This window comes from Thunnus thynnus, chromosome 16, assembly GCF_963924715.1.
Source record: "Thunnus thynnus chromosome 16, fThuThy2.1, whole genome shotgun sequence".
NCBI classification, from domain to species: domain Eukaryota; kingdom Metazoa; phylum Chordata; class Actinopteri; order Scombriformes; family Scombridae; genus Thunnus; species Thunnus thynnus.
Genome location: NC_089532.1, coordinates 30,851,249 through 30,868,285, shown reverse-complemented (window position 1 = coordinate 30,868,285; position 17,037 = coordinate 30,851,249).

The window sequence follows — 17,037 nt, the reverse complement described above, 5'->3', positions numbered from 1 at the left end:
GCAATCAGCTCTCTCATCTTGTGTCTGACTCAAATCTGGACTTTCTCTGTCTGACTGAAACATGGTTGAAACAAACAACTCCTGCAAGTGTGTTCACAGTGCCCGGATACCAATGTTTCAGAAGAGACAGACCTGATGGAAGAGGAGCAGGGGTGCTTTTTTATGTGAGAGACAACATCAAATGTCAATGTGTGGTTTATAATGTGAGTAACACGTTAGAATATGTTGGGATAAAGATAATATTATCCCAACAAATGTCTTTTAACATCATAGGTGTCTGTAGGCCCCCTTCTGCAGATGACACTTTCTATGATCAAATCACAGAAGTCTTGAAAGAGTGCAATCTTAACAAAGAATCATTACCTATGGGTGATTTTAATGTGAACTGGAAGGATAAAACTAAGAGGAAAAAACTAAAAATGATCACAGAGAAATTCCAACTAGAACAACTAGGAAAAGGCTCAACTAGGATTGCAAAATGCTCCAGCACACAAGTTGATCTGATATTATGATATACATTACATACAAACTTTGTATGAAGTTTGGTGTTATTCTAATTTATTTTACAATAATTATAGGTCTTACATGTATAATTCAGTAGTGGCGATGACCTATGAGGGGAAGGAAAAAATGGAGTGAGGGTGACAGGTGATAAAGTGCTGTAGAAAAATAAAATCAAAACTAAAATTTATAGCTCTGTACTGCAGTTTTTCCTTTATTAGGAAGCCCGGGTCTGAAGACATCTACATGCCCGTGACAGAAGCCTTTCGATTGCGCTGCAGCCCGACATGCGCGGAGGTGCGACGGCCCGTTCAACACTGCTTGCAGCTTTAATTATCACAACTCTTTGAGTGCCTATATCTCAGACACACATACCCCAAAACTCACCAAAGTTGACGGGCACATCAGTTCTGGCTAAAAATTTGATATTTTAAGGCCAGGCGGCGAATTTCGATCCTTCGCCATGAAAATTGAAATGGCCATAACTCCAGCATACATGATCCTAAGAGACCCAAACCTTTTGTGCTTAAAAAGAGTCCTGCCCTGAACAGATCCATGTGTCAATACTGGATCTGAGTCATAGCGCCACCTACTGACAACAGGAAGTTACATGTTTTACACTTTGACGCCCTGTGGGTAGCAAGGTGATTGGATCCACCTCAAATTTACTCAGAATAGCCTCAAGACCTTGGAGATTCTGAAGTTGGTGACTCTATGTGGAAAGATGTTGCCATGACGATATGGCGAATGTCGATGTCTCGCCATGAAATTTCAAAACCTTATAACTTGACTCCACATGGTCCGATTTTTTCCAAAACTCTTATTCTTGTTCTGTTCTGAAGATATGTACAGGCCCATATTTAGTGACAGTCATAGCGCCACCTACTGTCGACATGAAGTAACATGCGTCATACTTTGTATAATTACTCCAAGTAAATTTGGCCAATGCACCTGAAATTGACTCAGCTAAGATATAAGATGATAACTCCTGAAGCTCTTGAGTTTTCACCAAAAGCTGTTGCCGTAGCGATGCATTGTTCTCCATGAAACAGGAAGCTGTTTTTAAGTGGCTAGAGATGCTTAAAAACTCACGAAACTTGGCATGTGTCTGAAGTAGGAAAATATGATATCTGATATGGGACTTGGGGTTGGGCATGGCAAAATGGCTCAACAGCGCCCCCTTGAAAATTTCAAAATTGAAGCCCCGCCTTCCAGTTTAACGTAGAAAAATGAAATTTACAGGGCATATGTATCATGTCCAGACACACCAAAAACTTTCTTGGAGCTATACCCTAGGTCCAACAGGAAGTCAGCCATTTTGGATCAAAGTTGCGATTTTGACGCTGATTTTGCCATTTCCAGCTTGCATACTTTAACAAACTCCTCCTAGAGATTTCACCTCAGCAAATTTAAATTCAGTCAGTATCATCTACAGACCTTGGAGATGAAAAGTTATCAAAACGGTGAGTTTTTGACCTTCTCAGGGGGGCGTGGTTGGGCGATGAATTCCGATCCTTCGCCATGAAAATTGAAATGGCCATAACTCCGGCATACATGATCCTATGAGACCCAAACCTTTTGTGCTTGTAAAGAGTCCCGCCCTGAACAGATCCATGTGTCAATACTGGATCTGAATAATAGCGCCACCTACTGGCAACAGGAAGTTACATGTTTTACACTTTGAAGTCCTGTGAGTAGCATGGTGATTGGATCCACCTCAAATTTACTCAGAATAGCCTCAAGACCTTGGAGATTGTATATTCTGAAGTTGCTGACTGTTTGTTGAAAGGTGTTGCCATGACGACGTGGCGAATTTGATGTCTCGCCATGAAATTTGAAAGCCTTATAACTTAACTCCACATGGTCTGATCTTTTCCAAATTTCATATGCTTGTTAAGAGTCCCGGTCTGAAGACATGTACAGGCCCATATTTAGTGACAGTCATAGCACCACCTACTGTCGACATGAAGTAACATGCATCATACTTTGTCTAATTACTATTTACTTTGCCTAAGACCTTGGTGATGCTACATTCGGCAGGTCATGACCCATAATCAAACGCCGTTGCCATGGCGAAACATTCTTTGCCATGAAATACAATGCTGTTTTTGAGGGATGGTTGTACAGTTACAAAACATGACACACATGTCAATCAATCAATCAATCAATCAATCAATTTTTATTTATATAGCGCCATATCACAACAGAAGTCATCTCAAGGCACTTTTCACATAGAGCAGGTCAAGACCGTACTCTTTAATATACAGAGACCCAACAATTCCCCCATGAGCAAGCACTTGGCGACAGCGGTAAGGAAAAACTCCCCTTTAACGGGTAGAAACCTCAAGCAGACCCCGGCTCTTGGTGGGCGGCCATCTGCTTTGACCGGTTGGGTTGTGTCTGGAGTAACACCAATTAAAATCCTGTATAGGTCATTGACATGGACGTGACAAAATGGCTCAACAGCGCCCCCTTGAAAATTTCAAAATTGAAGCCCTGCCTTCCAGATTAACATAGAAAAATGAAATTCACATTTACCACATGTAAATGGTAAATGGACTGTACTTGTATAACGCCTTTCTAGTCTTCCGAACACTCACAGCGCTTTTACACTACAAATCACATTCACCCTTTCACACGCATTCATACACTGAATGGGTACAGGGGCTACCATGCAAGGTCCCAACCTGCCCATCAGAGGAAATCTAATCATTCACACACATTCTCACACTGATGGCACAGCCATCGGGAGCAATTTGGGGTTAAGTATCTTGCCCAAGGACACATCGCCATGTGGACTGGCCACCGATATTCCGATTAGTGGACGATCCACTCTACCTCCTGAGCCACAGCCGGCCATTTTGAATTAAGCAATCATGTTTGGCGATTTGCATGCTTTGTATTTTTTTATTTTTTATTTATTATTTTGTACAGATTTAATCAGATTGACTTCAAAATTTGTGTGTATCATCTAGACCAGGGGTTTCAACTGGTCTCACTCTGGGACCCATATTTTCCCATGGTCATTAAGTCGGAACCCACTTTTATAGAATTCAAAGCAAGCAAATTTATTTTTCAAAAATATCCTTTGAAAACACACGTATGTCACCTTTTTTTTTAAACATAAATACATATATTTACATGTGCAAAGTGCATTTCAGAGCACATTATTAAGAAACTGAAGAGGACCATGACAACTGCATGTACACTAAAATAAATATCAAAACTGCACAAAATAAATAAGGCCACAAAATGAGATATTATGGCAAAGATCATAATCACAATTATTTTGGTCAATATTGAGATCACGATTATTTAACACAATTACTTTTTGACTCTCATTTTTGCCGATTGCCAATGCCGATATACACACATATTTTTTTCCACCTGGCTGAGGAGACTATTACACATGCAATCATAGATTGTACTAATGATCAAGAAAGAAAATATATAAGAGAAGAACTTAGGAAGACTGGAGTTCAGCATTAAGACTTAAATGAACGTGCCAAGTGGGTGGAGCAGTAGTTTTCTTTGAGTTTATTAGACAGACAGGATTAATACATCCATGTGTCAATATTGAGACATAATCATATCGCCACCTACTAGCGTCAGGAAGTTACATGTTCTGTACTTTTATGAGCTGTACCAAGCAGGATGAACAGATCCATCTGAAATTTGGCAGACACATGAATCATGTCCAAACGCACAAAAAAAGCCTCTTGGAACCATATCCTAATTCCAACAGGAAGTCATCCATCTTGAATTCATTTACAATTTTCGCTCCGTTTTTGCCATTTGCAGGCGCTATATTTTAACGAACTCCTCCCAGAGATTTCAACCAACCTACTTCATCTTAAGACCTTATGATGAAAAGTTATCAAAATCACGAGTTTTCGTGGAACACCCCTGATGTGGCATGCCGGTCAATATGCATGTCTTGCCATGAAACAGGAAATTGTTGTAACTCCACTGGACTACATGTCAATATCGAGTTATAGTCATAGCACCACCTACAGAGAACAGGAAGTCAGCGTTATAACAAACAACATCTGATCTACATGGAATTTACAAGGTGTGGTCTACACATGATATCTCAGGCAAATTGACATATAATTAGTGCTCTCTAATATCACATAGTGGACACAGGAAGTGGTATTTAACTACTTTGTGCAACATCAGATATTCATCAAACTGCATATGCATGTCAGGCGACCTTCACTACTACTACTGTCTGCTGGCAACAGGAAACAAGCCTTATGTGACAAAGTTCCTTTGATTTACATGAAATTTAAAGTGTGTGGTGTACATTTGATATACAGCAAAATATAGGCTTGGGGTCACATGATGACGCAGAGCAAGATGGCTGCTTAGGCTGAGGGCTGCAGTGCCATCAGTTCACATTTTGCGTGAATATACTGGCATTTGCAATTTTTTTTGCAGTTCCTCCACAAGTTGCCGAATGTAAGTTTCTCCTGCTACCGATATGCCAAATTCCCGGAAAAACGAGGCAAATGTGCCTAAACAACAGCCAGGCACCAAGGCTACCACTAGCCCTCAAGCTAAACAGGCCTCCCCTGGATTGCCAGCTCAGGAGGCCGTGGATGAACCCACCCCCACTGCTAAAATATATGTGCTTCTTCAGAAACTATCAGATGACGAAAATCTTGACTGACCAAGCCAAACACTTTGCGGACATCCGTAAGGATGTGTCTGAAATGAAAATAGCCGTTGAAGCGATTGAGGCCAAACTAGCCGACATGCTAACTAGGATGACCAGCATGGAGGTCCGTCTGGACATGCTGGAGGAGGCCAAGAGGCAGCGGTGTGACTCGCCCTTGGCTCTGGCTTCTGAGGTTGATAAGCTGAACGCCAAGCTGACAGAATACGAGGACCGGGAAAGGTGAGTGAATCTACGCTTTTATGGTTTTCCAGAATTTGCTGAAAATAAAGATGCTATATCGTTTTTGAGGACCACTCTCCCCGAGATCCTCCAGGCTGATTTCCAGGGGGGCCTGGATTTGGAGCATGCTCATCGCTACTACCAGCTAAGCCCGGAGCCCCCCCTAGACCCTTCATCGTGCGTTTCCTGAGGTACCAGCAGAAGGAGCAGGTGAGACAACTTGCTAAAGATATCGGGGCTGTCCGCTGGCACAATCACAAGATAAGCTTCTATCAAGACTTCTCCAAAGCCACGCAGGAGCAGGAAAAATATAGATTTTGCTTTGATTCAGGAATCACATTTATTCCTTCAATAAACTTTATCATCCCATTGCAACTTCATCTGCAGCTAGAAAGTGTAGAGGGGTAATGGTACTATGCAAACGCAAACTAAAATTTGACTTTACTGACTCTTGGTCGGCTGATGCTGGTCGGATAGCCATTGCTAAGATCCGTATGGATGGGAAAAATATTGCACTTATTTCTGCTTATGCTCCCAATGCGTTTATGTTGCTTTCTACCATTTATTAACCAAAACTCTGCTTGATCTAACAGGATTTCATTTAGTTCTAGGGGCGGACTTCAACGCAGTGTGAGATAGCAGCATGGACAAAACAGGTGGCATTGAATCTAGAGACCAATGTCTTGCATCTGAGGCGCTGCGCCAGTGGGCATCTAATACGGGTGTGGTTGACATTTGGCATATGTTAAACCCCTCTTTGAAAGATTTTTCATTTTACTCAGGGAGACATAAATCCTTTTCGAGACTAGATTTTATCTTTGCTTCAAAAGATTTATTTCAGAATATTCAAGATGCGCAGTATATTCCGGTTACCTGGTCTGATCATAAGCCAATACATTGTTCAGTCACTGTTCGCCCATCTCCCACTAGAGCTCCTAGGTAGCAGTTTAACTCATCTTTATTACGAGATGAAATATTCAAGACTCAGTTTGAAAGTAATTTCAGAGAGTTTTTGGAGTTTAATGCTGGCTCTGTTTCTGATCCAAGGATACTTTGGGAGGAAGCGAAGGGCTTTCTTTATAAGAAGTAATACCACTTTATACGTCTCAACACGAAAGAGGGAACGTGCAGCCAAATTAGAAGCTTTAGAATTAAAATATGCAACCCTTGATGCTATCCTGCAACATAACTTTAACATCCATACAGCCTTACAGAAGGAACTGGTTAAAAAAGAGATTAACTCTCTTCTGAAGCGCCGCTCAGAATTTCTTATGCAGAAAACAAGGCAAACTTATTACTTTAATTCCTCAAAACCCAGTCATCTACTAGCAATGAAGCTTCGGACAGACGAGCATTTTGCTGTTATTTTCTGCATTAAAGACAAAGATGGCATTATACAGTCTGACCCAAAAAAAGTAAATGCTTCCTTTGCCTCCTTTTATCAGGAATTATATGAGTCGGAAAGTAATTTCGATAAAAATGACAATAAAAAATGCAATAATTTCTTAAATAGCATTGAACTATCTTCCCTTAGTAGCGATGACTCCGCAGAACTAGATGGTCCTGTCACATTACAGGAATGTGAGGCAGTTGTTAAGGACATGTGTAAATCTCCAGGGCCAGATGGTATACCACCCGAATTTTATATCACATTTTGGCCTTTGATCGGCCCGCTGTTAGTGGACATGATCCAATATTCAATCAAGGAGGGTTCATTTTCTAGGGATGTTAATTCAGCACTAATCTCACTACTTCTTAAGAAAGGAAAGGATCCAACAGAGTGCTCCAGGCCGCTCTCAGTATAAAATGCTGATTTAAAGATTTACTCGAAACCATTAGCTTGACGGCTTCAAAGTCATATGACAGAGTTGGTTCATAGTGACCAGACAGGGTTCATAAAATCTAGACTGGCTATAGATAATGTTAGAAGATTATTGCATGTTATAGATGGCGCTCAAATCTTAAGTTCCCCTGCTGCCGTCCTCTCACTAGATGCAATGAAGGCCTTTGACCGCCTGGAGTAGCCTTTTTTGTGGTCAGTGCTTGACTTTATGGGGTTCGGCTTGCCGTTCATTAATATGATTAAAGTGCTGTATAATAATCCAACAGCCGTAGTGCTCACAGACAAAACTAGCTCACTTCCCTTCGCTATCTCTAGAGGCTTAAGACAAGGTTGTCCTCTCAGCCCTTTGTTATTCACCCTCTCTCTTGAACCACTGGCACAAGCCATTCACAGCTCACCTACAATCTCTCCAATTTCTATCAGCGGTACACACCATCACATCTCGCTATATGCTGATGATGTTTTATTGTACTTAAACAACCCAGCCCAATGTATCCCACGTTCTGTCAACTTTTGAACACTATGGCAAGCTGGTTTTAAAATAAATTGGCAGAAATCTGCTTTGCCGCCTTTAAATCAGGCCATGTGTAATGCTTCCATCCCTGCATATATTCCAGTCACTAAAAACTTTACTTATCTGGGGATATTTATTCTTCTATACAGACAGTAACAAAAAAAATTTTGTAATACACTCAACAAAGCTGCGGCAGATCTCGACAGGTGGTCTAGCCTCCCAAATTCACTTTGCGGTAGGATAGCTATAATTAAAATGAATATCCTGCACAGAGTCAATTTTGTTAGCTCAGTGCTCCCTCATCCCCCGCCTCCTTAATATTGGTGCAAATTACAATCAGCAATAACCAAATTTCTTTGGCGTGGTAAATGACCCCGTATTAAACTTACCACAATGCAGCGAGAAAGGCAGGCTGGCTCTCTCCCAAACTTCAAATTTTATAACTGGGCCTTTACACTGAGTCCTCTTTTAACCTGGTTTCAACCTGATGCACAGGTGTCATGGCGAGCTATGGAGAAGCGGACGTTAGCCCCATATTCTTTTGTTAATATCTTGCAGTCTAACTTCAGTCAACCAATGCAGTTTGAGATTCGGTCCTATAATTGCATATTTGCTATTCATGTGGAGGAGGGTGGAGAAATTAGCTGGTTGCTCTTCTGGGTGAGGCCCACATTCTCCAATATTTAATAATGATAAATTGTGGATTGGCAGTTGTCCTACTTGTTTTCCTGACTGGGAAAGAAAAAACATTTGCACACTTAGTGATATCTATGGGGAGGGGGGGTTACTCACTTTGCAGGACATATGTAATAAGTATGGTACACCTCGTACATCCTTTTTCTTTTACCTACAGCTGAGATCGTCTTTAAAAAACAATGGTGTTCCTTTACAGGGCACTCTCATACCACACCCACTTCATAAATTGTTTCACTCTGCTAGAAGCACAAGTGGTTTTGTCTCAAGACTCTATTGGTTCTTGTTGCAGCACTCTTACAGACCCCTGGCACTTGATGAAATGTGGAGGAGAGATGTTCCAGATCTGAAGCCCGCATTTGATTGGGATAAAGTGTGGGTTACTATGCGCTTAGCATCCAGAAATCCTGATCATCAGCAAATACGTTATAACTTTATACATAGGGTATACTTAACCCCTAGTAAGCTTCATTTGATGAAGATTATAAATGACCCTATATGTACTTTTTGCTCTTCCAAAGTGATTGGCAGTTTTTTTCATATGTTTTGGGAGTGTGCCCCAGTGGCTGAATTTTGGAGGATGGTTGCTTCTAACCTTTCCAAGCTGTTCAAGATCAGGTTGCCCTGCTTGCCTGCTACACTTATTTTGAATGATCTGTCGGATCTGGGTTTGTCTCTGGACAAGAAAAGAGCACTGTTGGCTGGACTCACCACCGGGAAAAAACTAGTGGCCACACGCTGGAAACCTCCACACTCACTTTCTTGGGTTTTGATGTATCTGGACATTGTTTATCTGGAGTTGTCAACAGCTAGAGTCCAGGGTGCTAAAGAGTTGGCCATTAACGCTTGGTATACACTTCTAACTACCCCCCATGGATTTCAGGTGTAATTTGCGATTGAGGGATGGAGTCCTGGGTCCAGGGAGGGGGTGGGTCATATCTGGGGTTTTGATACTTTTTTTTTATTTATTCATTTACTTTTTTATTTAATTAATTTAATTCATTTATTTATTTATCTATTTTTACTTTATTTTAGTTGATTACTCATGTGTATTTGAATATTGCTGTATGTACAGGTATATGATGTATATTTTTTTAATTATTCTGTAACGTGCATATGCCTTTCTGTACTTTATTGTGTAATAAAATACAAATTTGATCACAAAAAAACCCAAAATATAGGGTTTTTCCATTGGCACTTTTGGCTACACTGACTCAAACCATGCCACGTTTCCATATGGTTTTACTCCGCGGAGTTGTGCCCAAGATTGGCCATCTCCGGAGGCGAGCGCCCGACCTGACTCCAGGCAGAAGTGATGACCCCTCTTCTCCCCACTTCTCCCCCTAAAACAAGCTGTGTTGCGAGACTCAAGACGTCTGTGTTGGAGATGAGAGAAAGATGTTTTTAAAAGCCATTACTTTTGTAGCTTCCAACTGAATTTGTCATGATTGCAAATGTAACTGTAGTGTGTATTTCTGGATTAAGGGCTTATCACTTTGTTCTTTTGAAGATACTGATGGTTTGATAAGCCAGGCACTGCTGGTCGGTAACTCTGAGGGAGCTGTGGATCTGTGTATAACCAATGGTTGCTATGCTGAGGCCATCAAAGTTTCTATCAGTGGAGGAGAGGAGCTGCTCAGCAAAAATACCTATGGGACTGTTTGTTATTTATGATAGGGAGGGGATGGTGCAAAACGGGGGAAGCACGTCAAATAAGTATTTAAGCACTGAGAAAGGACTTGTGTTTTTGTTTTGGCTTAGGGAAGGGAGATACAATTTTAAATGGTTGCATTTTGTATTTATTTTAAATAAATTTTTTCTTTTCAAAAATACATGTTTTACAGCTGTATGGTGATGGGACTCTGGGGAAATAAAAAAATAAAAAATGATGGAAAGAGGAAAGTATGGGGAAAAAAAATGAACAGCTCAGGAGCCAAAGCATAGCACTTCATCTGTCAAACATGGTGGTGCTCCTGTTATGGCTTGGGCATTTATGACTGCCAATGGAGGTGGCACACTGGCACACACTGATGATATACAATAATATACAGGAGCATTGTATGTGCTCGCATTCAGACAAATGCATCAAAACTCATCGGAGCACACTTCATCATTCAGCAGGACAACCATCGCGAACACATGGCCAAAACAACCAAGAAGCTTCTCAGAGTGAAGAGGTGGAATATCCTCCACTGGCCGAGTCAATCACCTGATCTCAATCCCACTGAGCTGCATTCTACCTGCTGAAGACCAGTCTGGAGACAGAGAGAGCCAACTACAAGCAAAAGCTTATGTCTGAGCCATAGACATCAGCAGACACAGTATCTTCCCTGGTGAAGCAAGACTTAAGCTAGTCATTGACTGCAAAGGATTTTCCATAAAATATTAAATATAATGATTTTGTGTGTCTTCTTTTGTTGTGTATCTGTCCAACTACATTTGAAACCCTAAACTTTGGGCACTATGTGTTAAAAGTGCTCCTATCTTCAACACAGCCCTTTCTATATCTACTGAAAATAAAGCTGAGACTTGGCACTTCAATGCAGTAAACAATATTTTATTTATAATTGAACGTACTGAAGCACAGAGCCTCAAGAACAAAAAATGTGTAGCTGTCCAAATACTTACTGTCTGGATTGTATGTGCTTATTAGGGGGTTGTTCTAACAGCAGAATCCACATTGCTACTCTGATTTTTTGACAACACCTTCATGCAGTATAGTGTTTTCCACCAAATTTAACTGTATACTCATTTGCTATAAATGGTCGATTCAAATTTTATTTATCACATACAGTCATACACAATATGATGTGCAGTGAAATGCCTTGTGTCTGGCTCAGATGAGTGATTAAAACAAAAATTTAAAAGAGTGATTAAAATTTGAGACATACACTAAATTTAATGTGTAAGTTACAATTAAATAAATAAAATAAGAATAAAAATGTAGACTATTTACACACATGTACTATACACAGAACTGTGCAAATAATAATGCAAACTAACAGTTCTCATTGAGAAGCTCCTCCTCATCCTCTCTGAGACAGGATGTTCTCTGTGGTTCAAGTGTGAAAGTTCCTAAGCACCCTGAGGGGAGCTTAAAGTCCCTCAGGTGTCTAAGGTGGTAGGGATGCTGACGGGCTTTCTTCATCAGGGTGTTGATGTGGCAGGACCATAACAGGTCCTGTGTGATGTGGACACCAAGATATTTAAAGCTGTCCACCCTCTCCACCTGAGCTCCGTTGATCCTTAGTGGGTGGTAGTTTGCTTCCTGCCAAAGTTCAGTATCAGTCCCTCAGTTTTACTGACATTCAGCATGAGGTTATTCTTTTGGCACAGTTATTCAGGTGGTTAATCTCCATCAGGTAGGCCTTCTCATCATTATTGGAGATCAGGCTCACCACAGCTGTGTTGTCAGCTAACTTGACAATGGTGTTAGAGTCTGAAGTGGCTACACAGTCCTATGTGGGGCTCAGCACGTAGCCTCGGGGGATCCGTTGTTGAGGGTGAGAAGAGATGACACATGGTGGCCCACTTTTCAACCTGTGGTCTGCTGGTCAGGAAGTTGAAGACCCACCTGCACAGGGAGGAGTGTAATCCTAGGTCTCTCAGTTTAGTGACCTGTCTGGAGGGGATTATTGTGTTAAATACGGAACCGTAATCAACAAACAGCATTCTAACATAATTTATCCCTCCTGGTGCCCAAGTGGCCTAGGGCTGTGGGGAACATGTAGGCTCTGTGGATCTGTTGGGGTGATATGTGAATTGCAGAGGGTCCAGGGTGAAAGATAAGGAGGAGGTGATGAAGCCTTTCATCAGCCCTTCTTCACCACAGAGGTCAGGGCTATTGGGCGATAGTCATTTAAACAGCTGGGCTTGGATTTCTCTGGGACAAGTAGTAAGAATTACTGTCTTGCAATATAAATGGTGAGAAGTCAGTGTATAACAGGCATGTTTGGACAGGATTTTTATAGCCTCTCTTCATCTTCAGCAAGTTCAAATATAATTTTCAAGCAACAGCAACAACCTCTGAGGACTGGTGCAACAGAAAAAGTGTGACTAAAAAAAATAAAAAAAAAAAAAACCCAAAATGAGTATTTTAACCCAAATTGGCTCTGCTCACATTACTCACAGGAGAAAATCACCACCACAAAACCTGCACAAAGGAAAAGCAAGAAGCCAAGTGTGTCAACTGTGCTGGTGAACACCTCCAAGACTTGTCCAGTCTATCTCTCATACATGACCCCATCAACCAAAAAGCCACCACACAGCCCACCATCACCAACCCCCCAAGCCTGCACCCTAATGATGGCACCCACCTCAATCATCTGCATGATGACCTCAAAAAACTCCCCATGGATGACAAGAAAACAAGAAGTACGTAAAAGCATCAGGAAACACACACACTTCAGTATATAAAAATCCCCCTATCATTCTCACCAAGAGTAATATATACAAATGTGTCCAAAAATATTGGTATCCTTCCACCTTTCTTTAAAAAAAACTAAATTTTCTCTGTATTAAGTTGAAACTGACCGCCAACTTCAGTTTGCTAAATCCCGCCAAAACCAGTCAGCCAGCTCTATGAAGGATTTAACAGCCTGCCTTTGTTTTGCCTCCTCTCCTGGACATCTGGCAGTGCACCCAATCATCATGGAAGGAGCTGCTGAAAACAAAGTCACCAGTGGTGGGACTGGTTTCCTTCCTGAGAGTGCAGGGCCACATGTAGACAGGCTGTCCTAGTGTGCCCTCCCTGGAAGAGGCCCTTGCAGCCCTCCTGATTCCCCACTCAGCTGGCTGGGCAGCAGCCAGAAGGTTGCAGCCTCCACTGATGCAGGACAGAGACACGCTAGAATATTCTGAGAAAGTAGTGTTGGGTGCGGTAGTGAACAATCTGGGTGTGTTGGACATTGCAGTGGCAAATACATCACTGCACGCCTCCTCCACGGCTGAATAGGTTGAATTACTGGGTCGCGCCATCGGTCAGATTAACAACCTCATTCTGGGTGTTGCAACTGCCACAGGGTGAGTGATGTTGCTTGCCACAGCAGGCTTACGTCGTGTGTGGCTGGGACTCAGCGCTCTACAAAGGAAGGACAGAGAGGACCTTCTGAGAGCTCCCATTTCTCCGAATGTTCTTCTCAGATCCATCTCCTCTGTGACTCAGCACTTCAAGAGGCTGGAAGGAGAGAAGGTGCAGCTGAGGTGTCATCTGTCACTTGTGCCTTCTTCGAACCAGAGAGAAGACAAGGCGCACTGCCACAATGCCATGGCAAGGAGGAGAGTGCGCAGGCAGGGCAGAGCACTGTCTGCCCCCACTGCTTCAGCCACCTCCCACACCACCTCGATGGAGACACCACAGTAACGACACACCTGGGACCACAGAGCGGCCCAAGCTGCAGCAAGGAGCACAGACAGACCCCTGCTGAAGCTGGGTTATGCTTGGGGAAAGTCAGCGGCACCAAAACAACCGTCAACGGAAGGGAGCATCACATCAGCGTGGGCTACATTCAACTGCGCCCCCCCCCACCATGTGCCAGCTGAGTTCACCGCCCCTTCCCACCACTGTTCAAGTCCATTGTGTGTCTGTTCACATGTTAAAAATGTTTTAATAAAAACATGTTACATTCAGAGGCTGCGTAATGCAGAAAGCACTTGCTCTGCTGGTGCCCCTGCCTCTCTTCTCTCTGTCAGAGAAGCAGACGACAGGAGGCTTTATTCAGCTGCAGACGGTGCTAGCCAAAAAAAGCTTAGCACTGAGCACATCCATGAGCGCTATGTTAGATGCAATGTGGTGAGAAAAACACACATCCTGCCTGTCATAGTGACACATAAAAGCAGATCTGTGCCTCACTGCGCTCGCTGATAACGTTATTTCTCGAACCAGCCAGTGCAGCAGTAATCTCAGCAGACTGAACAGAATTCATAAGAGGTCATTAACTCTCTTCCAATATACAGTGTGTTGATTATTTACTGTGGTGACTTGCATACACCAGCAAATTGGTCATCTTAAATGCAGGGAAAGTGTTTGATCTCATAGAATGCACTTCTGCTTTGGAAAAGTTTGGTTTTGGTACTAAGTTTATTTCTTGGATAAAATTGTTTTCTTTGTACTCTCTAATGTCCCCACAGGCCTCAATAGTTGTACTTTTTCTGCCATTTTAGTTTTTATTGGTTTTGTAAAGAAAGGGTTGATCCAATCTCCTTTGTCTTCTGCCATTTTCCAATATTTGGCCAGTTTAGCCATTTCGAATGATACAGTAGGTGTAATCTAGGATTGGGTAGACCTTAGTCTTCCTTCTCTTTAGGGACACACAGTTAACTTTGTTCAATCCTGGGTCTTTTTGCTCCCCATAAAAATTTTTGACAGTTATCACTAAAAGATGGCAGATGGTACTGTGATTCGCGACATAATGACGATGTAATTAACTTTGGGGTAGTAACAGTTGGTTAAAGTCTGATTCCAAGATACTTCATGTCCTTAGGAATCCACTTAAATTAAAAAAATGTCCACTATATTTGTGTAACATGATGTAGGATGGAGCCTTTTTCCTATCTTTAGTCAAGAGCGTGGTATATCAATTTGAGAGCATGATTGACTGATTTCACTTTCAAATTTTGTAGTATTGTCCCTCAAAACCCTGCCCTTGCACTCCATTAGCCTCTGGTTGCGCTTAGATTTGCTCTGTTTCTGCTCAAACTGTGTGCTTGCACTCAGATATATTGTTGCTTGCACAGATTTCCTGCACTCCAGCTTCAGCTCTTCTCTGAGACCGACTCTTGGTGTGAATGTGACAGTTAAACAACCACAGCTGCAGGATTAAAATCAGTTTTTATGACGGTTTTATGAGCTGATGAGTGTTGAGTGAATCAGGCTAATAAACATTAGCCATGTAATGCTTATCACTTCAATTTCACATATAAAAAATGAGTTCAAGCGGCTATCTTGCCATTCTAACACAGGCTTAACCATAGAAACGTTGATGACGTATGATGAAGGTGACATTGTTTTCTCCTCCAGTACACCGACGGGCAGGCGCTGTGCCATATGCAGCTACTATAATATTGTATGTAGCTATTATAGTAAAAAGTATGCGTGCTGGTGTATAAATTAACTGTCCTTTCATTCTAAAAGTCATAAAGAAAGGAAGGAAAGTACATTAATAAAGCCCTGGAGGGTGGGAGTGGATGAACCCAATTAAAGAGTACTGGCATGTATAGGACGCTCTAAGAAGTAAAGCGAACATGCCCACAAGGAGGCAGGGATCATTTCATTGGTCAACACTATACCTGGCCTTCTATTGGTTGGGGCATTTTTACAGGGTTGTTGAACAAAAAATCCGAGAGCAGAGCAGAAGCAGAGCCTGAGTGTGAGGAGAAGAGCTGAAGCTGGAGCGCTAGAAATCTGTGCAAGCAACAGTATATCTGAGTGCAAGCACACAGTTTGAGCAGAAACAGAGCAAATCAAAGTGCAAGCAGAGGCTATTTGAGTGCAAGGGCAGGGTTTTTAGGGACAATATTACAAAAATTGAACATGAAATCAATAAATCATGCCCTCAAATTGATATACCACACTCCTGAATAAAGATAGGAAAAAAGCTCCATAATGTAGAGAGTGGCATGGCCTCTGACTTAATCATTCATTGTGTAGTCTGATCATGAATAGTGACCATCAAATGTGGCAGAGATATCAAAGGGTCAGATGTCATCTGTATAAAGCAGTAATTTATGTTCCTTCCAACCATCCTCAACCCTCCTGATGCCAGCATTTGCCCTAATATGGATACCCAAGGTTTATGAAAAATATCAACAATAAAGGACTTAAGGAACAGCCCTGACAGGTCCATCCAGGGAAAGGGGAAAGAAGGGTTATATGTTCCTTTAGTTATTGCAGCAGCCTTCAGTTCTTTATATTTTATCTTGACTTACTGAGAAAAGCGAGACCAAACACATAATGGGATTAAATGGAAAAAAAAAAAGCCCTATTCCCTTATTAAAAGCCTTTTCAGCAACTAAGGAAATGGCAGCTATTGGTATAATATTGGTTTGGCCCAACCACATTAAGTGTAACAATTTTCTTATATTGTCAGTAGAGGTTCTGTTCTTCATAAAACCCACTTGGCTGGGATGTGTAACACCAGGTAAAACTTGTTGCAGACCAGTGGCGGCTGGTGACTCAAAACATTGTGGAGGACAGGAGAAAAACCAACACAGAATCTTACAACAAACTGCATCATACTATATGATTGTCCCCCACCTGATGAAATTGGAGGTGTGGGGGGCAATTTTATATGCCAATAAAACAATTTGCTTTCAAAAACAAAGACCCCTGAGTGGAAAGCTTGCTTCTTTAAAGACATTTAGCATACACATATTTTTTCTAAACAAAGAAGTGTTCATTTTAGCTGTGGAGTGATTCAGATGTGTCATTTTACCAACAAAGTTACTTTCAAATTTATAGTATTGTTCTACTGTGACAACAGATTTATGTTCTCATCAAAAACAGCCAACATATCACGATTTACACGTGTTTCCTATGTATTTTCTTAGTATTCAGAAATATATAAAGTACCACATAGCTTATAATTT